General features: G+C 37.9%; 1 protein-coding gene across 11 annotated transcripts in view; it reads right to left on the bottom strand.

The window, feature by feature from the left end:
* Tmem164 (transmembrane protein 164) overlaps nt 1-23,217 on the bottom strand; it is a 156,388-nt gene that overhangs the window by 120,509 nt on the left and 12,662 nt on the right. Inside the window, exon 4 of one of the 11 annotated variants that reach the window (XM_063246274.1) lies at nt 13,138-13,184. The exons of the other annotated variants lie outside the window; for them this stretch is intronic. The gene's annotated coding sequence lies outside the window, so the exon portion shown is untranslated. The remainder of the gene's footprint in view (nt 1-13,137; nt 13,185-23,217) is intronic. 11 annotated transcript variants of the gene reach the window in all.

The raw sequence follows: 23,217 nt of genomic DNA, 5'->3' as shown, positions 1-23,217 counted from the left end.
AAGCTAATGTGGAAATAAATCATTTGTGTTTTCTGATGTAGATGGTTTTGATGGAGATTGTGAATCACTACTACTCAGTCCTATCCACTAAAGAAGACAACTCACATTCTCTCCCAGCATCTTGCACATGCCTGGCTGAAATATCCTTGCAACACCTGTCATCTCTCATTGTTCTTTTCACGAATGTTTAGCAACTTCCTATCATGGACCATACCAAATCCCAATGTCTCCTTTTCTGCTCTGCCTCTATCCTACCAATCTAGCACCATCTCCCAATATACTCCTTGAGCTGGAGACAGTTTCCATTTTGAATTAAACTCATGGCTTCCTCTCTCTCTCTCTCTATCTCCATGGTTCTAGCAGAGTCTAGGCTGCTCATCCAAAATTCCAGGCAGTCACAACTTCAATGTTATTATAAGTTACTATAAATACTCAACTTTTCTTGACCATAAAAAAGGGGGCTGTACCCTTTATACTGTATGAGTCGGCATTATCCTAGTGGGTAGCTATTAGCTACCTGTGGCTATTTAAAGTATTAAAAATCAAAAATCAAAAATCAAGTACAGGGTTGCAATATCTACATATCAAGTACACAATAGCTACATGTGGCTAATGACTCATGTGTTGGTGCAGATATAAAAAATTCTGTTATCACTGAAATTTCTTTCCCTCCCCCTCCGCCCTGCTTGTTTTTTTTTTTTTTTTTTGGTACCAGGGATCAAACTCACAACCTCATGCTTGCCAGGCAGGCAGGTAGGCACTTATGCTGCTGAGCTAAATTTCCAGCCCCATCACTGAAATTTCTACCAGACAGTCCAATACTATACCATATGTGTAAGAGAATATCAGCCATATGTGTACCGAAACTGTTTATCATCACTTGTTAAACCTGATGATCCAGGGGCTGGGAATTTAGCTCGGCGGCATAAGCACCTGCCTCGCAAGCAGGTGGTCATGAGTTCAATCCCCGATAAAGATTTAAAAAAAAAAACCTGATGATCCAGATTTCATACAAAGGTGTGACTAGAATTTAGGGAGACACCCCAGTTTAAGTAACCAGTGAGACATCTCTTATCAGTGATCTCAACTAGTTCTGCAAACATCACAGGTAAATACAACATCACATTTGAAAAAAAAAAGGTTACAAGCAGCAGACATTAGAAACCTTTCAACAAAGTACTAGAGTGAGTGGACTGTGTACTCCTGCTAAGCTCTGCTAAGCTCTGGGAGTCAATACAAAGAAAACATGACCCAATCCCTGCCCTGGGAATAAAGCCAGTGCATACATAACCATAAAAGGGGCAGAAAAAGGTAAGTGCCATGACAGAGGCACACAATGATACCAAGATTCAAAGGCAGAGAGGTCATATTGAGTGGGAGGAAAAGAGGAGGGCCGCATGGACTGTAAGTGAATTATGATCCTAAATAGTCATTAAAGGATGAGCAGAATTTTGACAGAAGGAATTAGAAAGATGAAACTGCATGAGAAAAGGAGGAGTCAGTTAGGGTTCGGGGTAGATTCATGGTAAAGTGAGACAAAAAGCTATAACAATGAATAAACATCAATGAAAAAAGAAATTTTTTCCAATCATTTTAATAACCAAAGAATTATATAATAACTTCAAAACCATTTTTAAAAAGATTTTGCTTTAATAAAAATATCTAATGTTGGCAAAGACAAAGTAGAAAAGATATTCTCTGTCCCACTGCTGGTGGGAATGTAAACAGGCCTTACCTTTGGGAAAGCAATATTAAGCTCCTTAACATTCATATCCCCTGATTCAGTAATTCCTCTTCAAGGAAAATTTCCTAAGCAATATTCTAAAATACACAGATCTATGCACAAAGAAGTTTTGGGAAAGTTATTTAAAACTACAGACAATAAAACAAAATTGGTAAAGTATGATGTATTTCTAAGACAGAGTACTATAACCCATTATGAATTTTGCTTATGAAAAGTTTTTAAATGATACAGAAAGCATTTACGGTAATATATGGTATAGTAAGCACTATGTAAAACAATATAAAAGCAAGAAGAAAAAGAAGCAAAAATGCTAACATCTCAGTGGCAAACACATGGGTACTTTTTATTCCCCATGCCCTGGGTCAGAAACTAGTGTTGAAACCAAATCTGTATCACTGATTGATTCATGTTTTATTGGAACACAGCTATACAGGTTCGTTTCCATATTATTATCTGTAGCTACTTTAATGGCAGAACTGAGTAGTTGTGGCATGCCCCCCAAAGCTTTAAAACATTTTTCTTCTGGTCCTTTACAAAAAAGTTTGCCAAACTTACTATTTTCCACATTTGATGGATATGTGTCACTTTTATGATCATGTTCTAAAAAGATTTACCTCCACACCACAAAGGACTTTAAGGAACAGACTAACAATTTCCGATTGTACTTTGTAAGCAACTGGGAAGCTTCTGAGGAAGGTGAGACATGATATGACATGATGCCAGCTAATGAAACAGTAAAGGTTAGGTCATTTAAGAAAATGAAATTTAAAGTATCTGCCAGGCAAAGTCTATGATTAATGGACAGCTGCAATTCTTGGCCATTCCTCATTTAGAGGTTATCTTAAGAATTGACTTGTAACTATTTTTCAACTTCCTCCTCTAAATGAACTCTATCACAGAGCTTCCTCCCAGTAAGTGATGATCAATGGAACTTTTCCCCCAGGGAATGCAAAGTAATGGATTTTTATCTATAAACCCAGTTTGACAGGGTAGTATACTTATTTTATTGAAGTAAGTCCTTCATTTTCCAAGAATTTCCTTGTCTCCTCTTTTTCATTCCTGTTCTAGAAGTACAAGTACAAAGGGAAAATATGGAGATGGTAACTGGGCAAAGTGAGAGGGGGGCAAGAAATTTACAAAAAATGAACAGAGGGGCTGGGTGTGGTCTGCAATCCCAGTTACATGGGAAGCTGAGGCAGAAGGATCACCATGAGTTTGAGGCCAACTTTCACTACATGGTGAGTTCAAGACCAGACTGAAATACACAGCGAGACACTGTCCCTCCCCGCCAAAAAGAAAAAGTGAATAGAAAGTACTCAAACTTTTGTTTTAAAAGCCCTCAAGGATCCCCTATAACTATCCACCTGTAGAATGTGGTCCCTAACATCCTAAAACATATCTCTGGTGAACATGGGCCAAACATGAGATCAGTTTTAGCTTTAAAAAAGTAAAGAGTTATCTTTTGGAAGAATAAGCCTTCATACCCAAAAGCTTCCTTCAGGTTCTCCCTACCTTTATTGCCTGGCATAAGCCTATTTGCCCAGACGCACTGCGAATAAACAGTTTACACAAAAGATTATTTACTCATTCTCTCAAGCATGAACACAGTGGATAAAAATGATCTGAAGAGTGGTTTCCTTTCCAATAAACATATTACCAATCATAAAGAATATTAATCATCTATAGAATGAGAAACTCAATGAGCTATCATAATTCCAGATCTGGATGGCCTGAGAACACAGGAAGAGATCTCTGGATTTTTAAATTTTCTTTTAAATATGTGACATTTTTTGTACTTAAACAAATTAAGGCTGAAGCACCTCAGAAAATTGAACAATTTCCATGTAATTCTGCTTTCCTTCTTTAATTTTATTATGTTACATTTTATTAGTTCAAGAAAAAAATACACAATGCACCAAGGTATGCAATCATTTAATAGATCATACTTAACATTTTATATTTTAACATATACTCATGCCAATTGTTCCCCTAAGCTTTCTGAACCATTAAGCTGTACTGATCTCCTTCTTCTAAATCAAATACAAGTAATTTGTTGTCATAGAAATGCTTCTTCCTACTCTAAAATAGTTCAATTCATGCTTTGTTTCAGCAGTCAACTATCTGTCTACCAAAATTTGGTCATTATCTTCGATCATCTTGACAAATGTCTTATTAAATTCAGCAGCCTGGATTTGACAATCATCAGGAGACTGTATTTCTATGGTACTTTCTAGCACCTGTACAGGAAAGGGGCTTCCAGGGCCTCTGAGGAATTGCTTGAAAATGTATCACAGCTTTGTCACTGAGTGACAGCCACTCTTGGTAGCCATGATGACAGCAATCCTTGGAATTATCATCAAGCTTTAACAATTTACAAAGTGAAGTCACCAACTTTATTGTATTTGATGCAGTATATGCTTCTTCAGTTCCCTGAATCAGGTTGGACATTTGTGCTCATCAGTAGTAAGTTACATTTGTTCCATCCTTTCTTCCCTAGGGTTAAATTGTCTTTCTGCCCTTTTGATATGGTATATATTAAGGTAATGAAGGCAATGAAATAATGTTGAATTGCAACTAGAAGCCACCACAGAGGCACAGATACCTTTTGTCAGTGGCTTAATGGCCTTCTAGCAGTTATTGATTTTTTAGACAAACACATAAGACCATATGCCAGAGGCAATGCCTGTATGAATGCTAATCTCTTATGTATAAAGCATGTTGTAGTTTACAAAAGATTCACAAAAGTGGTGAGATTCAAACTGTGCCTCTTGTCTACTAATCCTACCACACATACACTCAGCTAGATCAGGGTATGTGTACCTAAAACTTTATTCTCTGCCTTAGATTTTAGCCATCCTTAACTAATCATGAGTAATTGATATTTCCAGTTGAAGTTCCTTCAAACCCTTTCTTTTTACAGCCACAGACTATAATATCGGTGCTCCCTTCTCCCAACAGGTTGGACCTTTTTATACCATGATTTTATAAGAAATGTTACTTGGAAGGAAAAAAAAACCTCTCAAATGGGTTGAGAGAATCTTTGTCATTAGCTAAGTTCTTTAAAAAGAGAATAGGGCAGGCAGCGAGATTACCAGAAACATTTTCTTTTCCTTTATATATTTCTAGATTTTTAATTTCTTTATCATTATGTTACTTCTTTAATCAAAAAGGTCTCCCTTAAAATGAAGAGACAGAAAGAGGATATCATTGCATTTAATGGAAAGAATGAGGGAAACAGGGGATCCTAACTGGCTTACCCGTTTGCCCTTTCTTTAAAATTGTCTCAGAGGGAAGGAAGGGCTAGTGAAGGCGATCAGCTCAGAGTGTCTATTTGGGATATGCAATCAGAATGAGGAGCTGCCCTGACAGAGCCTGAAAATACGATTTCACAGCACCATCTTGCCTGAAGAGCTGGAGCTGAAAAGTTCTATTCCCACTCAAAAGTGACCAAGTGTAATTTGTCTCTCTGTATGAATTACAGCTTTTCATTTGAAAATCTAATAAAAAGGACAATAATTGTCAGGTCCTTGTGAGCATTTGTCTCCTATAGACAGGTCTCTTTTTTTCTGCAGTAAGCAAAAAAGGTGGTAAATTATTTAGAATGCCTACACAGCCATTATTTCAATTTCTTCACATCTTAATCCTGACACATGGAGGGAAACAATTATCACCCGTGTAATTATAGCCATTGAATCTTAAAAAAGAGTTAAAGGTAATAGGTTTTGGGCCAGATCCCACACAAAACCAAGGCAATAGGATGAAGAACGCCTAAGGGTCTGTATTCCATCTGGTCAATCAGAAGCAATGTCTATGAGACTCAAAAGAAAAAATGCTCTTCTCTACTCCCCCAAACCAAAAGAATCAAAGCTTTCAAATCTGTTTTAATGCTGACCAAAGCCTCTGACACTTGAGGCTATGAGGATGCAAATTTTGTTCAGTAATGTCAAATTTGAGAATTTACTGTACTTCTTTAACTGAAAATGTGCAATTTTATTTTAAATGTGTTACTTCCTTGGAGCTCAAAATCTAATTTACCCAGCCCACCTAGAAGGATGCCTTTATTATCATCACATCATCCATATATCATATATTATTGATCTATCTACATGGTAAGTTACTGTGGGACCCCTATACTGAACACTTAATCAATGGAGATAACAAATACATACAAAAATTAACTTATTATAAACTGGGTACAGTGGCATATCCTTGTAATCCCAGAACCTGGAAGGCAGAGGCAGGAAGACCATAAATTCAAGGTCATCTTGGACTATAATGAGGCTCTGTCTCAAGAAAAGAAAAACTTATTATACCTAATTATATAGACTCAAAATACATACAGTAAAAGTTGACAGTACTAAAAGAAGTACATAAATCCTCCATTGTAATGGTAAATTTTGACAATTCTTACAGTAATTGATAGACTGAACAGATAAAAAATTGAACAAGGCTATTGAAGAGCAGCAAAATTAACAAGATTGATCTGGTAGACACTGGCCCTCATGCTAGGCCACAAAATCTCAACAGATTTCAAAGAAACAACACAGAGATCACATTCTCTGATTACAACGTTTCTAAGTTAGAAATCAACAACAAAAAAGGAGATTTAGAAATATTTAAAAAAAACTAAACCCATAGGTTAAGCAATCACAATGAAAACTGCAAAACTCTTAAACTGAAAAAAAATATTGCAACATATCAAAACTTGTTATTTAACTAGAACAGTAGATAGCAAAACTTATCAGTCTTCATACATTCAAATAAGAAATCCTGAAAATAAATGAGCTAACATTCAACTTAAATCAAAAAAGAACAAAAGCCAAAAACCTAAAGAAAATATGAAGATGAAACAAATTATTTAAAAAAGCAGAAATGAACAAAATAAAAAAACATATAAAAACATGATCAACAAAATCCAAATTGCTTCCTATAAAACTTATATACTACTGGTAAGATTAATTTTTTAAAACAATCCATAATAAGAATGAAAAGAACATTTTAAAATTATCTATCATTTTTATGGTTAACGGGATATTAACAATTACAACTCAACACACTTTAAAAATTAGACCAAAGAGTCACATTCCTAGAAAAACATGAACTACCAACACAGGCTAAAAGAATAAATAGAATACCTGAAAAATTCGGTAATCATTAAAGAAACTGAACCTAAAATATTTTCACAAAGGTAACACCAAACCCCAGATGGTACTATGGGTAGGTTCTAACATTCAAGAATCAAATTACTCTGATGTTACGTAAATTTTGTCAAGTTTAGAAAAAGAAGTAGCCCAACAAATTCTATTTTATGAAGCTAGCTTAAACTTAATACCAAACCTGATGGGCACAATATGAAAAAGGAAAACTACAACCAGATTCATTCACGAACACAGCTGTTAATCTATCAGATAAAACATTAGTAAAAACATATGCAGAAATAATAAAGAATATAATACACCAAATCTGATTAATTGTAGGAATGCAAAGTAGGTTTCATATTAGATAATCAATCAATGCAACTTATAACACTGAAATACTGAAAATCAACAGCAGGATAATCATCTCTATAGGTAAAGAAACAGCCTTTGATAAAATCAAACAGCCATTCATGACTTAAAATACGGTAGCAAACTAGAAATAGAAGAAAACTTTTGTAATCTAATAAAAATATTAACAGAAAAATCTATAGTAAAAACATGCATAATGATGGAACACTGAAAGTATATTTTTAAAGCAGGGCACAAATAAGGGTGCAAACTAATGCCACTTCTAACTACTGTACTGGGAGTTTTAACCAGTACAGTAAGACAAGAGAAAGACATAAAAATATATAAAATGACTTCAAAGAAAGAGACAAAAGTCTCACTATTTGCTAATTATGTATGATTACCAACACAAAAAACTCAAAAAGATCCCCAAATGAATTTATTATAATTAGCTTAAAAGCATTCAGCAAGCTTGCTGGATATAAGAATGATGAACAAAAATCAACTGCATTTCTAGACACTAGGAACTGACAAAATTATGTATTAATTTTAAAAGAAAACCAAATGACTAAAGACTACAGGATAACTGGTTAAGTGTGTATGCTAGTAGTGGTGAACGTATGGGACATATTACGCAGCAGGCTGTTGGTTACTGAAAGCTCTAAAAGTCATCAGCACTGCTTGCTCTGGAGTTGGACTACCTAGTTTCTAATCTGAGCTGTGTGACTCTGGGCAAGCTCTGTACAGTAACTTTTAAAATGCTTATGAGGACTGAATGAGTTATTATGGGTAAAGCACTTACAACAGTGCCTGGCATAAGTAAGGGTTAACTAAATAGGAGTTGTTATAATTACTGTGTGGACTTTAAAACATCCCCCAGGGTAAAGAATAGAGTCAGGGAGCCAGCCACCTGTCACAGGAGCCAGTGAAACTCACCTATGTTTTCCTGAAAGCTGGGCACTGAACTCCCATACCTAGCATACAGCTCATTATGTACACACCCTGCTGTCTACAGAGTAATTAGCACAGGAACACACCCATTCTCTGGAGATTTCTACCTGATCTTACTAACTCTTTAAGTTGACAACACAAGTGGACTTTAAGCTTCCTGTGAGGACAAAATCCAATTTCTGTTAGCTATTCTTCATTGTTAAAGAAAAGGAAAATCTCAGCCCCTTCAGATAGACTAATGCCAAGAGAGATTCGTGAAGTGTTGAGTCCAATCTGAGTCATGTTTAGGAAAATGGATGCATCTTGAGACCATAATAAGTGAAATAAATCAGACACAAGCTTAAATATCACATAGTTTCTCTTAAATGAGAAGCCCAAAGTATAAATAATTTAAAGAGCAAAACAAATAACAAGTAATAGGAATTGGGAGAGAGATCTTACAAATGGGAAAGGGGTCCAGAAATGGCAGGAGGGGAACAAAAAGTAAAAAATTAAGATGTATTATGTACCTGAACCAACTCCCCATGATGAATCTAATCACTATCTTCTACAAACATGTACAAATAAAAAAAAGGAAGTATTAGAAGAAAAGCTGTTGGTTGGGTCACAGTAACCAAAGCTTCTTTGAAGACCTATTATTAAATGGCATACAGGGTTCCCAGGGTTTTAGAGGTGTTAACTCACTCAATTCTTCTAATAACCTGATGAGGTAGATAGAATTCTTTGCCCCATTTCACAAATGAGAAATACAGAAACAGTGATTAGTTGACCTGTGTTATGGTTTATGATTAGATAGCCCCTCAAGCCTTATGTGGGCCTTTCTAGGGCAGCTGAGTCTAGCCTTTGTGATTGGTTTGTTGTCTAGTGCTAGGATTGACGGGTGTGAGTGTTACACCCACTCACGGGTGGTAGCTGGCATAAATATAAGGGAGGGAAGAAGGCATGCTTTTCCCATTTTTGCCCTTTTCACTCTTGTTTGCAGTCACAATGGCGGTACCTTAGCCACACCACCCTGCCATGGAGCTAGCTAAGCATGAAATGAAACCTCCAAAAACTTAAGCTAAATAAATCTTCCCTTCTTTCATTTTGGGCATCAGGTATATTGTCTCAATAGCAAGAAAAAAATAACCAAGGCAACTTGCTTAAAGGCATATAACATATGAGTGCAGAAATTAGCTAAAAACTCAGATCTTACTCTACAGCCTTATGCTAAGCTAAAAGAAGAGAAAAGAATCAAGGAAGCTAGTTCCTGAAATGAAGGCAGGGAGCTGGTACCATGTATGTGAAGCTGAGGAATTCAATTCTCCTTTCTGATACCATTGGTCAAAATTAGGATGGGAATACGGGAATACAAATAATAATTATGGAACAGAAGACTGGAAAGCAGCAAAATCAGTAGGGCATCCAAGTTATGTTTGTGAGCTGCCCAGATGAAATACTGGTGCCATTTCATGGCATGACTGAGTAATATTTAAAACACACACACACACACACACACACACACACACACACACACACAAACACACACACACACACACACACACACACACACACAAACACACACACACGAGACAGAGAAAGAAAAAGACTGCCACTGTGTGGCTTCATCTCACTTGGTGGGCGTGTTTTGTTTTCTTTTCCCCATGAAAATCAGGGTATTCATAGCATAGCAAGAGCTATCTAGACCTAGGTGAAGGTGAGGTGTAATTATTTTGTAAGGGGCTGGTAGCTGAAGGACAGGATGTTCACACAGCTTGAGTCAGGAAGCCACCAGTTTTGTTTTTTTTTTTAACACTTCCATCTGGTGACACTGTCATAGAAAATGCTCTCACCACCCCTCTACCCCACCCCACCTTGCAGCCAGTATACTTCAGTTTCTTAGTTGTCCTGGTGATAGTTCCTGTTCCAGTTTCAGTTGTTTCTATCTCTTAAAAATGGCTGGTCATTGTGATGCATAGCTGGTTACTATAATATACATTATATAAATCAATCCCCAATTGACAAGCCATTCTACCTCAGTACTTTCTGCTTGCTTATCCCATATAAGCTCTAGATCACCAGAGATCATGGCCTGATACTTTGGGAATGTTCTTGATCAGTACCCATCAACATAAATAAATCTGCCTCTAAATCATGGGTGTCATTTGATTGATTCTGCTTGCCATAGAAACAATATCAGGTTTACTAACTCAACTATCCTGGTACTGTATGTGAGACCATCAGTAATGAGTATATTGAGGGCATAACCTGAAATAAGTGAGCAAAATGAGAGCAGAAAACTTAACATTTTTGAGACACTACTATGTGCTAAGCAGCACTATCAGAGTCCACCTGTTAAAGCTTCCCTTCCTGACTCCCAGCAAATGATTTTGTTCCTCCTGATGGCAATATCTAATCTGTCTGCCTTGCAAGAAACTGGAGCCTTGCATGAGCCAGCAAGAGTAAAAAAAAGAGCCTAGTTTTGGAGACAGCTCCTCAGAACCCTAACACAACCTACTACACAGTTGTTATAGTTTATATATAAATGCTTCCCTAAAGCCTCATTCAATCAAATGTGGGCCTTATAGCTGACTGTTAGGCTGAGGAATACAGACAAAAGAGACAGATCACTTAGGGCATGGCCTAGAAGGATTTATGTCCCTCTCAGATTTTGCCCTTCACTCTCTGCTTCCCATCCACCATGCCATAAGCAACTCTCTTCAGCTTTACCACCCTGTCTTAAAGTCAGCTGTCTATTCACTGAAATGTAAACCAAAATAAACTTTTTAAAGTTGTGGGAGGAAGGTACTGTGTCTCAGCAACATGGAAGATGACTACGACAATGGCCATCCAAACAAAGGGCCTCTGAGTTCAAGAAAACACACACACACCACCACCACCACCACCACCAGTAATATAAAGATATCTTTTAAGATCAACTTTGCTATTCTAATTGCAGCATCAGTTATGTTTTGGTAGATTATTAACTTTATTGTTCCTGAATGTAAGATCTTTTTATGACAAAGTAGATAAAATATATTGCATTAAACCAAGTCAGGCATTTACCTTCTCCTAAATCCTGCAAGGAGATCAATGGTGCATGCATGCTCTGCTGTTTACATGATTATCTTATAGAATCATATCCCAAAGCCTTCTTGCAAAATAGGACAGAGTCTAATAATTCTAACAGCAACGAAATACAGGCATGTAATACATGTTTAAGAGCTCTTTGCCTCTCAGCTTTGATGCTTACAAATATTTTAGACTACACAGCTTGAAATTAAGTAACAACCACTTTAAGAAAGTACTTTCTGATGTGGGTAAGGTGTTAACTAAAAAGAAAATTCATTATTTATAAATTCCCAGAAGAGAAATAATATGTAACAGGCTAAGTATGGTAATGCTATTAGGTATTAACTGACCCGTCCAGAATGCACTATTAGATCCTCCCCACTTTTGTATTTCTGATGCATTTTGTCCCTCATTCTGTTCTTGGGTTTTTCTGTTCTATTAAGAAGCAGGAAATAAACCAGTGTCACTAAATATCAGAGCTGGCAAGGATTTTAGGTACCACCTGATCCAATCCTCTCACAAAAGCAAAAATTGAATCTCAGAGAACAGAAGTAACTTCTTCAACGCTGCAGGGGACTGCTGTGTCTCCTGAAATTGTAGGCCATACAGTGGAACAGATTTGTATTCAGGACTCTTTTCCTCTGATAGTTCTCTAAAAGGCACTGTATAAAATTATCAGAAGGTTCTTTACTGACACAAAAATATATCTGGTGTCCTTTAATGATAGGATCTATTGAATATCCCTAAAACATAAGTCCAAAGTCCAAAATGCTCCAAACTCCAAATCTTTATTTCCCAGTACTGAGGATTCAATACAGGGCCCTTTCTATGATTATTATTTTGAGATAGGATCTTTCCAAGTTGCTAAGTTTCCTAGGCTGGACTCACACCTTTGATCCTCCTGCCTCAGAATTTAAGAGTACTAGAATCACAGACATGTACCACCACACTGGGCTCAAAATCCAAGCCCTTTGGAATGTCAATATGATACACAAACATTAAAGTTTTTAGAAATTCAAAATTCAAAACACTTTGAAATCTGAAGTACTTCCTTTCCTAAGCATTTTGGACAATGAATTCCCAATCTGTAGTTGATAATGCTGGCTTTGGGATCAGCTAAACCTAAGTACCCATACCAGCTGAAACATTTTCTAGCTGAGTGGTCCTGGACACATTTCCCCTCTCTGAATCTTATTTTTCTAATCTGTAAAATGGGAACAACAACAATAGCTATCCCTCAGGGTACCTGATTCATGGCAAATTTTCAATGCATGTTATTTGTAGCTATTATTAAACCCTAATCCTATTTGTGTGATGAGAGGGCTATAAGAAAAACAACTCTAATATATCTACATTGGATTATATCTGCCTCTCCCAAGAAAGCCCCAGCCTTAGGCCTAAATTTCTCAAAGGAACTAGACCAAGAGTACCAGTCTGATGGCAACATTGCTAGGAATGGGGCCCACTGGATTACTTCTCAGGCTCACACATAAAACTAGGCAACTTTCACCCCAAAGACAAGTTTCACAAAGAAAAAAAAAAGCAGCTGACAAAAGTCATGAACTCACTAAACTTGAGAAAGCTTCTGAGGAATAGAAAAGTCCATCACTAAATAGAGAAAAACCAGAATCAACAACTATCTTAGAAAAAGAGAGAATGAGAGTTCTTTAGGGTTTCATAGGCCTGAGCCAGTGTTGAGCCATTAGAAAGCCAGTGTTGACCCTTCCTGGGTAGTCTTTAAAAAGAATAAAATTCTACTCCTCTCCTCTAAACCACAAGGAATCAAAAAGCATAAAACAAAAAGTAAATTCTCCTTAAAGTTTTAATACATTTCATTAGATTCATTTATCCTCCAAATGAGACTGAATAGTATACTAGGACCTCAGAGGGTGTGGCCTGACTTACCAATCCTAGCTCTGCCAACAGCTTCCCGTCTGGGCTTCTTTCCCTATCTGTAAAACAAAGGTCATGAATTACAGGCACTCAAACTTCCTCTGGTCTCAAGTATTTTATTCTGTACATACCTGCTACCTAAAAATGCAGTATGCTAACGAGAAATAAGCCTTAATGTTAAATTCCCTGAGTCAGATGGAAAGAATAACTATTATCAAGAAATCAACCAATAACAAATGCTGGAGGAGCTTTGGGGAAAAGGGAACCCTTCTCCACTATTGGTGGGAGTGTCGACTGGTGCAACCACTGGGAAATCATTGTGGAGATTCCTCAAAACATAAGGCTTGGAATTCCCATTTGAACCAGATTATTCACCTTCTGGGTATCTTCCCAGAAGAATCAAAAACATTATACCACAGCAATATATGTGCACCCATGTTTATAATAGCATAATTTATAATAACCAAATCTTGGAAACAACCTAAATGCTCATCGACTGAGGAATGGTTAAAAAGATGTGGTACTCTTATACAATGGAGTACTGCTCCACCATAAAGAAGGACAAACTGGAGACTTTGATAGGTAAATGGATGCCATACTCATAAGTGAAATAAATCAGACACACGTGTAAACATCATGTTGTCTCCTTAGTGTAAGAAGCTGAAAGATACATTATGTATACGTATAGATATATCAGAAAGATAGTTAGGTCACTGAGGTCACTGAATAGAATGCTTTGTGCTCATACTGTTTGGACAACTGAATGCAGATGTCTTGTGTTCTGGGTGAATGATCTAGGGATAATAGTGCACAATGTATGTACCACTGTTGTCCTGTGATGGATGTGTTTTAAAATTTTATTTTTTTCTTTTTGAAATAAAACAGATTTGATAAATAAATAAATCTACTCATTCATTCCCTGGGGTAGAAACCATATACAGTACAGTATTTCTTTTTTTCCCAAAGTAGAATACTAACTAGGCCCAAATTAATTGCTTACTAAATATTTGGTGATCTAAATTTGCCACATAGTACCTAGCATACCGCAAGATTTTCATGTGCCAGCCAGATTTTCCCAAACATCTCTCCTATCAGCCTTCTCAAATATTGCAAGTTTTACTGCCACGGGCTTTTAATAAAAAGAAGCATTACACAAAAAACCAAAGCTTCAGCCAGTCATGGTGATGCATGCCTGTGATCCCAGCACATGGGAGGCTGAGGCAGAAAGATCTCTGCAAGATCAAGACCTGATTGGGTTACAAACTGAGCTCAAGGTCAGCCTAAACTGCATAGTGAGACTGTCTCAAAAAGACAAAAAAAAGTTCCTTATTACCATATGACAGTGATTGAAAACCTAGGTGGCAGACAATCTGCTCTGTACTGAGAAAAGGAGCAGATGTGAGACTTAGTGAGTTCATCAGGGAAGTTGTAATATTCAGTTAACCTAGCCCAGTAGAAGGCCTAGAAAGGCAGCTACTATAATGGAGGAACTCCTGGATCCTTATACTATAGATCTTAGATCATCCTCAATAGTTGAACTACTAGCACACAGTGAGATAAATAATTTGCTAGAAGTGCACACCAAAGACTTTAGAATACAGAGGAGGAAAATCTGCAATGAGCTATTCTTCAATATGCACACATTTATAGAGGCCAGTTTAGACTCTGAGCACATTTAATCCAGTCTTTTTACACTAGTGATTCCTAAATCAGTCTGTAGATTAGAAACACTTGAGGAGCTTTAAAAATGCCCATATCCAGGCCTCATCCAAGACAAATTATTTAAAGATTGGTGCAGGGCTAGGCATTCCTGAAATTCTGTTTCAGTCACTTACTTATCATAGTATTCCCTAAGCCAGGAGGATCACACTGCCATAGCCAAAGCATTTGTGGTCACCAAAACCAAAAGTGGTTTTCTTGCCTGAGCAATTACAGGAATATGCCTGTAATTCCAATACTCTAAAGCTGAAGCAGGAGGATCACAAGTTCGATTCCAGTCTGGACAACTTAAGTTACTTAGTAATATCCTATCTTAAAATTTAAAATCATAACCACAATCATAATATTGAGGGATAGGAATGTAGCTCAGTGCAAACGCCTCTGGCTCAATCCCTGCTACTTGAGTTGAGAAGGTGGCCTTTCTTAACTTTCAGTTAGTCAGGGAAGGTGATTTACTAGTCTAGCCTATGTTCCAAATGTTCCACTTAGCAGAAATTGGAGGCTTTGCTGGCCTGAGATTGCATCCTTTTCTGGAAGGTTTCCTACTCTTAAAATCACTATTTCATATCCTTTCTCAATTACTCTACTGCCTTATTCATCCTGAGGTTTCCTTGCAGGGATGTTTGTTCCCTATTGCTTCTGCAGCTCAACACTGAGTCTCTCTGCATCTGTCTGTCTGTGTCTGTGTCTGTGTCTGTCTGTCTGTCTGTCTCTCTTTCGCTCTCTCTCTCTCTCTCTCTCTCTCTCTCACACACACACACACACACACACACACACACACACACACACAGCTATGCTTCTTTAATTCCTTCTTAATCAGCCTTTACTTGACTCTCAGCCACTTAGCTATTCTTATGCTTATTTTTGCTTGTCAGCTGAACTTCTTGGCAATGAGTTCCTGCCTCATTCTAGCAATCTTCCTGCCTTCCTTCCTGCCTTCCTTCCACCACCAGCAAGGCACCTGGCCAGGTGTGCCACAACCTCCCAGACACATGTTTTCTCATTTGTCAAATCTTCTCTTGTGAATTAGTTTCGTTCATCCACTGCATATCTTCAATAAAATTATTCCTCAGACTGCCATTTAGCTCTTTTGTCTATTTTTATTTACTATTATTTATTAATTTTGATGCTAGAGATTGAAAGCAAAAGGGCCTCATGTATGTTAAGTGTGCTGGGCCACTGAACAATATGCCCAATCTTGCTTTCTTTAAATACATATGTTTATTAATAAAAAATATGCACTTATTCCAAATTCAAATACAGAACTATACTAAGTAGAAAGTAAGTGTTCCCCTTCCCCTAATCAATTAGAAGTAACACTATTTGGTATATATTCTTCTAGCCTTTTAAAATGTGCTGCATATATATATATATAACTAATTTTTAATTTTTCCAATATACTGTGAATATGTCAAAATGAATATAGACATCAGCCTCAATTTTCAAAATTTTCACCATATCCCATTGACCATATTTACCATTCTGCCACCAAATGCTCCTTCCCAATGTTTTTTCTGTTTACTTATCCTGATGTCATAAATGTCTCTGCCCTCAACTCTTCACACATTAACATTTACAAGGTAAACTTTTAGAAGTGGATGGGGCACCTGGTCATAGGAACCAGGCTTTGCTCAGGTCTTAGTCTGTGTCCCTGACAAGGAGGCCAGTCTCCTGCTTCCTGAATCTCCTTCTGCTGTTGGATCTCATTCTACCTCCTAGAAGTGCTCTTTCACTGAGCCATTTTTCTTTACCCAAAAGTAGACAATCCCCCAAATACTCTTCTTATTCTTCCCTAGCTTGCATGATGCTCTTATATATTCTCCTTTATCTTCTTTAAGCAAATTCCTCTGAAATCAGCATGTCTAGATCTAGCCACAGCTCAAACATCTGCAGAACACTCCAACCTTCATTCCTGAAACATCTGAAGCTCAATCAACCCCCAAATAAATTCTTGACCTTTTTCTGTAAGTTAGTCCCTTCATCTGAAAAATAGAGCTTAGACTAAACTCCATTAAAATGCTATTTTTTAGGACAAGGGGTTTTAGCTTAGCAGTATAAGCACCTGTCTGGCAAGCACAAGGTCATGAGTTTGATCCCCGGTACCAAAAAAAAAAAGAAAAGACACGAAAACCAAAAAAAGGACAAAAGGCTATTTTTTTTAAAAAATTCTAGAATAAGCCAGCTGTGGAGGATATAAAAATTAGTAAGAAACATGGACCTTGCATCCAGGGAACACACACTCTTGAGTGGGAATGATACATAAGCAATTACATAATACAAGGCACACTAACATGCTAAAAAAGACAAGAGTGGCTAAATCTGGATTGGAGGCTTGAAGACAGCTTCATAGAGTGCTTGGGCTGAGCCCTGAATGATAATGAACATTTTAACATGAAGAGAAAAAAAAGTATTTCTGGCTGAGGGCTCTGCATGAACAAAGTATAAATTCACAGAAGAATAGAAGTACATGGTACATATGACTGAATCAGATAGCACATGAAAAATGTCCTAGAAGACAAGGCTAAAAGGATTAGAGCAAAATCACAGAGGATCCTAGTATTAGGAGTGCAGGGTTTCTCTAAAGGGTTTATCTACCTGCCATCCCCGGTCTTTGTGCCAACTCCGGCTGATTGATAAATGGATGCCTAGAAAGCAATTCCTCAAAAACAATTCTGAACCCACAGGTATACTCCTTGAGAAAACATGCCTATGGCTGATTAGCATAGTCAGCCAGGGACATCATAAAGTGTATGCATGCCAGGGCCTGCCATCCCTGTTGAAGGCAACAGAGAGATAGGAAGGGAATAGCAAGGCCCAACATGTATTTCACTTGCATCACTCTGGCAGTAATGTAAAAGAAGGAGTAAAAAGATACATAGAAGAGAGATGATCAGTCAGGATGCTACTGTACTAAGACAACAATGACACTGATGTTATGATGATAGTGATGATGATGATAATACACAAGATGAACTAGGACAGAGGAATCAAAAGAAGAAAAGGAAGAGACAAAGAGGTCATGAAAGACTCCAGATGACTAAGAAAAGTGATGCTGGAAGGGAGGAAAAAGGGGCATGGGAAATATATCAAGATTTCAAGAAATTTAACCTGCATCATTAGATGTACTCTGATGCCATTAACGAAGACAAGAGCACTTTAGGAAGAATATCATAATACTAACTGCTGTTTTTCCCAAATCTTCCAGTCACTTTATTTGTCACACAAGGCTGTAAAGGCCTACTGAGGATCCTGGAAGGGAAAAATCACTCTCCATTGCTTTACAGCCCTAGCATTTATATCTACTGCTCTTCCTTTTTCCAAATTAACAAGGAACTCACCATCAGTGTGAACTCACCATCAGTGTCTGAGCCTGCAAACGGGGCTAATGGACCTTTGAATGTTTATGCTCTCCAAAGATGCTTATTCTCACCTCACTTACAAGGAGCATGCATATACCCTATTTCACTTGAGTCTCATTTTTATGAGAAAAGAAAGGCTTCTGTTGTAGATGGTACTAGCCCCAAATCATATTTACAAAACATCTGTTCTGAACCACTGTTATAAACACTTCAAAAATGTAGCCACGCCTTTAATTCTCACAAAAACCACACAGAAGAGATACTACTATTACCCCTATGATATAGATTGGAAAACAGGCCCATACGTTTGATGTTCATTTATCTGGCAACAAATGGGAAAAATAATAAACTTTTAAAACATCAACATCTGAGAATATTGCTAGATCATCCTATATCTGCAAGTCAATAAAAGGGGAAATGAGTTAGAAGAAAACATAAGAATTAGATAAAACAAAAATCACCTTTGTGAAAGGCTACAAATGAAGTAATGTACAGGCAGTAAAATTAGTAATACACAGTGGGATGCAGTGGCACACCCCTATAATACTAGCACTCCAGAGCCTGAGGCAGGAAGATCACTGCAAATTTGAGGCCAGCCTGGGCTACATAACAAGTTTAAGTCCATTCTGAACTACATAGTAAGGCTGTGTCTCAAAAAACAAAACTAACAAACAAAGAGGAATTAGTACCACAAATGGAGCATTTAATGATTATTCAAAAATGTTACAAGTAAGCTGGGTGTGGTGGTGCATACCTGTAATTCCTGCACTCCAGATGCAGAGGCAAGAGGATCAACTGAGAGTTTGAGGCCAGCCTGGGCCTCAAAGTGAATTCAAGGCTGATATGAACTATATAGTGAAACCCTTTCTCAAAAAGTCAAAGAAATTTTTAAAAAGTATTACAGGTATTATTATTACTACTGCTCCTAATGAAAGTATACAAAATAGCTAAAACTTCCAGAGAGCTCTTAATCCTAAATCTGATTCTTTTTTGCCCATCTGATCTTCTCTCAGGTTTACAGTGTTTAAAAGTCTGAGGAGCTAAGGATGGCGATATAAACATATAATCTTAGCTACCTAAGACACAGAGGCAGGAGGATCATGAGTTCAAAGTCTGCCTACATAACTCAAAATATTGTTTCAAAATAAAATTTTTACTAAGCAACTATACTTGTAATCTTATTGACTGTTCTGTCCCACCTTAAGCCCACTTCACTTTATGGCTTTGCTCAATACAACGCCCTTGAGAAGTGGAGTTGGCAGTCAATCAACTTTCTGGGCCCCTTTCTGTCCCTCTCAGACAGAAGCTTTCTTTCTCTCAATAAATTCTTCCTACTCTTAAAAAGTAATGAAAATTGAGTAAAATTTTTAACAGGACTAGGGAGATAGTTTAGTGGTAGAGCACTTATATAGCATGCCCTGGGTTCAATCCTCAGGACCACAAGGGGCAGGGGGTCTAAAGGAGGCCCTAAATGAGCAGAAGTACCACCTGTCCTTAAAATCCATGAATATTTATGATTAGAAATTGAGAACTCCATGCCAAGGGAAGGTGAAAAGACAGAACATAAGTGATAAGATCCAACATTTAATCCCAGTTTAATTCGCTGTAAACTTTCTGTGGAAAAGGGAAATAAAAGAAACAACAGGTGCAGACCAGAATGTACTTGCAAATTGTTTTTCAGAACAGACCCAAAGCAGGGAGTAAGACATTTGGGAAGCTGACCCTAGCCTGGTTTCCACATGCATCCATCTGAGCAAACACAACACTGGCTGTGAGATATGGCCAAACATGACCCAGTCAGTCAGGAGACCCTCTGACACAGCGAACTTCACATTCTTCTTCCCAAATTAAAGGCAGCCTTGGCCTACAGATTACTTGTGACTCCTCTGCCCAACACAGTACACTCCTATCCTAACCAGAGGGGCTAGCCACAGGTTAGGAGTTGAGCAGTTCTCTTTACACTTCCCTAGCATGACCAGAAACCCACAAGCAGATCTTGCCTTGGTGCTAGTTTGCAGGGTATTAAGGAGGATCATATACTGCGTCAACTTGAGAAGTTTAGAAGTTTAACTGAGAGACTCAGCAAGACTTACTTTTTTAATATCCTCATCCTGTGCAAGAGAAGGGCAAGGAGATTTTGTGAGGGCTACTCTTGCCCTGAAAGGGGGCCAGGGTGGTCTGTGATTAATATAAGGGAGGAGAAGAGGTTTGTTTTTTACTTTTTGCTCTGGTTGCTGCCTTGAATTGTTGCCCCTGTGCCATGCCACCCTGCCTTGGAGCCATCCGATTATGCACTGAAACCTCCAAAAATTGTAAGCTGAATAAACCTTTCCATCCTTCATTTTCGGTGATAGGTGTTTTGTCCAGCAATGATAGAAAAGTCAATGTAACCAAGACACAGGGCTACTCCGAGAAGAGCTGGATCAGAAAGAAGAGTGAGCTGCCATGCAGCAGAAGGGAGACTCCAAGGTAAAAGTAGCTGCTTTCTTTGAGGTTCTGATCTTGCTATGGAAATGGAAGTCCAGAAAATAGGGAAAGGTGTCCACATGAAGCAGCAGCCCAAGGAGCCAAGTGTGAACATGCTGAAGACAATAAGGTCCTTGGTCACATGACCACCTGCAACATTCCTGCAGAGTGCAAAGAATAAAGTACAGCAAAGAGAATAAAGTGCACTGACAGTCACACTCAAGTTCCTGGAAGACAGGAATCTCTTAACAAATGCAAAACAAGGAACCAGTGCTGATATGAAGAGGACTCTCTGTTACCATATTCCCTGGGTCTTGGAATAAAGAACTTTTCATAGCTTATTTCTAAGAGATGCAGTTTGTTTTAGAAATGCCTTCTAAACCAGGTACTCCCAGGGAACCAAGATTGCTACAGAAAACATGATCTTAGTTTCTCCATCCTCAACTCCAAAACCAAGGAATTGCCTATTTACACACAATGCTTGGGAAATATATGGGCCGGGTGGGGCATCCCCCACATTAAGGTTGTAAAGTCACATGACAAAAGCCTGGACCCTGGAATATTGCATTTAAAGGGAATCTTCCTCTAGTGACTGGTGGCTAACGCTCCAGAGCAGTCTACCCTGAAACAGAATAGTAGGTATTGAAAAGAGAGGCCTTAACCATATCCTAGAGATAGATGTAGGAAGCATTTTTCTTTTAATTTCTGTTCACTTGCTGATGTATAAGGAGAGGCCCAATGAAATCTGCACCCCAAGTAGCATATTTTCCACTACACTGTGTTCTCCTTCTGCTATGATACAGGTTCACTTTAAATCTTCCTTTCGGGCTGGGGTGTATCTCAGTGGTAGAGCACTTCCCTAGCATGCACCAAGCTGTGGGTTTCATCCTCACCACTGTAAAATGGATAGACAGGTAGACAGACAGACAGATGGATAATGACCTTATAGCTGCTTTTCTCCCAGGAGCTGAGTAGCCTTTTCTCCTCTAATATGTACCTAATTTTGGTAACAGGCAGCACTGGAAAAAGCTGTGCTTCCCTCATTGAAAACATTAATTCATGGAAAACCAAAAAAATAAATCCATTCACCTGTCTCTGCCAACCACACCCACCCAAAACCACTCCTTTTCATATTTCTCTCATCTACTCACTGATTTCCTAGACTACTAGTCCCAAGATACTTTGTACTATGGAGCCTGTCCTCTGAATGAAAAGCATCAATAATTAAGCCAATAGGTCCCTGCAAAACCATGCTTCCTACTACTGAGAGTCACTTCCAAATTCTTCAGAAAGGCCTGGGTTATCGAAGGTAAACTTTATATTACCCACAAAGCTGTCCCTAGACCTCAAACAGTCAAGCAACTCTGCATCACAGAAAATATTACATGGATCCTAGCTTCATGAAACTAATATTCTTGTTCACTGTATGAAACAAAGATGCCAGGGCATCTTTTCTTCACTGAGATTCTTAAAAGTACCTTCCTGTATCAAATCTCTACCACCTTATCACAACATCAAGTACCCAAGCTCAGAGTCAAAATGAAAATTATAATGAGTGTCAAAGCCATCATCGCCTTGATTGTGGTAGTTATCACTTATCATCATCAACATCACAGTTAAAATGTATTAAATGTACAAGTTGTGTCAGACACTATACCACTTTAAATTCTTTAGTAATATTCTGTAGTTTTTCTTATTTAACAATCTTGGTATGTGTAAGATTGCCTTCTTTCTTTCTTTCTTTCTTTCCTTCTTTCTTATTTATTTATTTTTGGAGACATGTTTTGCTATGTAGTTCAGACTGGCCTTGAACTGGAGGTGACTCTCCTGGCACAGCCTCCGGAGTGCTCAGATTACAGATGTGTGCCATCGTGCCTCACATATTCCATCTTCAAAATGTGGGAGCATAGTCTGAGAAGGTAAGCAACTTGCAGAGAGCTGGATACTGGAAGGATATGAACCCAGGTCTTTAAAACCTCAGAATGTATACTCTGACCCAGTGCTCTGATGCTGCCTTGAAATATATACTGCTGCTGTTAAAAACTGCTAACAGTTATTGGGAGAGCAATGAGCCACAACTCTGTTCAGTTTGGTATAAATTATTTTATTTAATCCTAACAATTCTTTGATAAGCACTATTAGTATTCCCATTTGATGAGTGAAAATGAGATTCAAAGTAGTTAAATAATATGTCTGTGATCATAAGGTGATGTAGTTCAAATCCAGCCACTGGAAATATGATCCAAAAACTCTCCATAAAGTTGAACTTGCATTAGGAAAAGGAGGCATCCTTGCCATGTCCCAATCTAACATACAGTCACTAAAAGAATTTGAAAAAATATGCTGACAAGGAAGCCTATCTAGCCCTTCCATGTATATGCCAGCAATTCATGTCTGGTAAATCTAAGAAAAGATGATCAAACCTCTTTCCAGAAGTATCTCCCCATTCCCATTTTCCCTCAACCTAATTTCTGAAGATAACATCTCACCACCAGCCACTGCTAATGCCTTGCCTAGAACATCTAATAAGTGTTTTCCCAGGGTTCCC

The sequence above is a fragment of the Cavia porcellus genome, unplaced genomic scaffold (genome assembly GCF_034190915.1).
Source record: "Cavia porcellus strain 051 isolate PalLab524CR breed Dunkin Hartley unplaced genomic scaffold, mCavPor4.1 scaffold_3, whole genome shotgun sequence".
NCBI lineage: Eukaryota > Metazoa > Chordata > Mammalia > Rodentia > Caviidae > Cavia > Cavia porcellus.
The sequence above is the reverse complement of the archived record's forward strand: the minus strand, read 5'-3'. Positions and strand labels throughout refer to the sequence as shown.